Source organism: Athene cunicularia (genome assembly GCF_003259725.1).
Source record: "Athene cunicularia isolate RWA chromosome 2 unlocalized genomic scaffold, athCun1 chr2_part1, whole genome shotgun sequence".
In the NCBI taxonomy this organism is placed as follows: Eukaryota; Metazoa; Chordata; class Aves; order Strigiformes; family Strigidae; genus Athene; species Athene cunicularia.
Window position 1 is genome coordinate 102,584,340 of NW_020799095.1, and position 3,449 is coordinate 102,587,788.

Consider the following 3,449-nt stretch of genomic DNA (forward strand, 5'->3'; position numbering starts at 1 on the left):
GTGTGTGTGTGTGTGGGTGTTTTGTTTGGGACGTTTTCTTCCAGCAGGAAAGGAAAGTGAGTCAAATCCCTTTGCTTTGACAGCAAAAAGTAAAGCAGAAGTGGTGGGAGAAAACAGTATCTCCAGTCAGTTTCGTGGTGCCCTTGAGAGTCCTAGGAGAAGGCTGATGAGGAATATATTTGGTTTATGGCTGAACATCACCCAGCAAGGGTTCCCAAATCATAGCTGCAAGCTTGGACATGAGAATGGAAGACAAGGCATCCCAAGCCTGGAAATGAACTGTCAAAGAGCCAAGTTTGGGAACCACCATTATTTAGGCTAGCTAGAAGAAGTGGTCTTTAAAGGAGCTGGGCCAGAAAAAATATGAATTTCACAATAAGCATTTGTTTATTTTTGCAAATGAAGTAATGCAAATGTTTATTTTTGCCAGTGAAGTAATGATTAAGCTTCCATTAAAAGAGACTCAGGAGGAGGTATCTGTAGGATATTGTTCAACCTGTGAACTGTTAGCTCTGAGGTGATTTTACTGACGATATAAAAATTCCTTATTATTTTTCCTTCAGTGATACTTTGAAGATGGTGGTAGATCGTGGCTTTGCGGTTGTTCAAGGTTGAACTTTTAGAACAATGAAGTAATATTATGCTGAGATCAAGAAAGATGTTCTTTGCATATGTTAAAGCCAAAGGCATCCCTAATCAGAAGAACAATTAAATTGCCTTCTTTGAGCAAGGACATCCTGGAGCAATTAGATCTTGAAAAGGGTACATTGCCAACTTGGCAAGCAAACTTAAGGTCCATGTATCCCTGTCTCTTATACACATCTGGGGGGGGGAGAAGGGAATTGAAGGGCAAGGAGAGGTTTTAAAATACAACAAAACCAAAACCAAATAAATCAAAGCCAAAAATGAAATGATAGCCATATTTTTCAATCTATCTAAAATTGTGCATGATTTTCTCAATTAAAAAAAAAAAAGCAACACAGAAATATTTCCAGCAAAATTGCACTTTTCATAATATTCTATATTTTCTTGTAGCAACTACATATTTTTGGCTAGAGCTACAGTAACCTCTTCAGATAGAAATAATATGGGACCTCAGTGGGATGTCACAATAATTCTGACAAGGTCAGAGTCTGTGCATTAGGAGTCATCTCCAGCGGAACAGCATCTAAGTGTACTTCTCCCTTTGGTGGTAAGAAACCAGTGGTTCATCTGCTTGGAGAATCACAACCCAAAGTGGCTAGAAAAGGATGGTCAAAGGGTGCTGAGAAAGAATACCACATGCTGATGTGGTTTAACCCCAGCCGGCAACTAAGCACCACTCATTCACTCCCTGCCAGTGGGATAGGGGGGGAGACTCAGAAGAGTAAAAGTGAGAAAATTCATGGGTTGAGATAAAGACAATTTAATAAGTAAAGCAAAAGCCACTCACGCAAGCAAAGCAAAACAAGCAATTCATTCACCACTTCCCATGGGCAGGCAGGTGTTCAGCCATCTCCAAGGAAGCAGGGCTCCATCATGCATAACAGTGACTTGGGAAAATAAACTTCATCACTCCAGACATCCTCCCCCTTCCTTCTTCTTCCCCCAGCTTCATGTGCTGAGCATGACATCATATGGTATGGGATATCCCTTTGGTCATTTGGGGTCAGCTGTCCCCTCCCAACTTCTTGTGTACCCCCAGCCTATTCGCTGGTGAGGTGGGGTGAGAAGCAGAAAAGGCCTTGACCCTGTGTCTGCACAGCTCAGCAATAAGGAAAACATCCCTGAATTATCCACACTGTTTCCAGAACAAATCCAAAACATAGCCCCCTCCTAGCTACTATGATGAAAATTAACTCTACCCCAGCCAAAACCAGCACACATGCGTTAAGAGATCCTCCCCTCACAGAGCCCCCAGGGTTTCTGGCAGTGCTCCTCGCCCAGTGAATTGGGACTGGCATGTCTCTACATACGAGGGGAAGAAGCCTACCTTCATCAAATAACATAGCTTTGATTTCCAGGGGTCAAAGAAACCCACTCAGTGTTGCGACACAGATGTGCTGTGTGGAGGAATTTAGATTTAAGGGCAGTCACACACCCAGGAACACGGTGACAGTCCAAACAGACTTAGACCGGTTTGTTTAGTGCTAGTCACACACCTTGAGAGCCATTTATCACCAGAATGGGCTGGGCAGGATCAGCCAGCCAAAGATGGCTTTTTAGTGATGGTGATTGCTTAAGAAATTTCAACACTGGTAAGAAAAAAGGGGGGTGTGTGTGTGGGTGTTTTGTTTGGGACGTTTTCTTCCAGCAGGAAAGGAAAGTGAGTCAAATCCCTTTGCTTTGACAGCAAAAAGTAAAGCAGAAGTGGTGGGAGAAAACAGTATCTCCAGTCAGTTTCGTGGTGCCCTTGAGAGTCCTAGGAGAAGGCTGATGAGGAATATATTTGGTTTATGGCTGAACATCACCCAGCAAGGGTTCCCAAATCATAGCTGCAAGCTTGGACATGAGAATGGAAGACAAGGCATCCCAAGCCTGGAAATGAACTGTCAAAGAGCCAAGTTTGGGAACCACCATTATTTAGGCTAGCTAGAAGAAGTGGTCTTTAAAGGAGCTGGGCCAGAAAAAATATGAATTTCACAATAAGCATTTGTTTATTTTTGCAAATGAAGTAATGCAAATGTTTATTTTTGCCAGTGAAGTAATGATTAAGCTTCCATTAAAAGAGACTCAGGAGGAGGTATCTGTAGGATATTGTTCAACCTGTGAACTGTTAGCTCTGAGGTGATTTTACTGACGATATAAAAATTCCTTATTATTTTTCCTTCAGTGATACTTTGAAGATGGTGGTAGATCGTGGCTTTGCGGTTGTTCAAGGTTGAACTTTTAGAACAATGAAGTAATATTATGCTGAGATCAAGAAAGATGTTCTTTGCATATGTTAAAGCCAAAGGCATCCCTAATCAGAAGAACAATTAAATTGCCTTCTTTGAGCAAGGACATCCTGGAGCAATTAGATCTTGAAATGGGTACATTGCCAACTTGGCAAGCAAACTTAAGGTCCATGTATCCTTAGCTGAACTACTCTCATTGTAATACTAATAATTATGTCTGTAGGTCAAGAAGACCCTTGCCCAGGTGAAGACCCTGCCCCTGAGCATGCATCGTAGTAGGACTATTGTGTCAGCAGTATTATAATTGCATGTAAATTACTAAGCAATCATCACAGAGAGGATGGACTTGGAAAATTACTAATTTCTTCAAGTTTTGTGTATGAATGAATACAGCACGACAAGTCCCTCTGGTGTGTCTGATTCGTGGGAAGCCACGAGCACCTGGGCTTGCACAACCCTAAAATAAATAAGCAGCGTCTCTCCTGGGTGTGTGATTATTGACTTACTGCACATAGGGCGACGAAACCACTTTTCGGACAACACGGTGGCTAGAAGAACACCCCCCCCCCGCAT

The 3,449-nt window shown here is 42.3% G+C and overlaps 1 protein-coding gene across 1 annotated transcript in view; it reads left to right on the plus strand.

Moving 5' to 3' along the window:
• Positions 1-3,449, plus strand: part of THOC1 (THO complex 1) — a 32,804-nt gene that overhangs the window by 8,056 nt on the left and 21,299 nt on the right. The gene's annotated exons all lie outside the window — the stretch shown is intronic.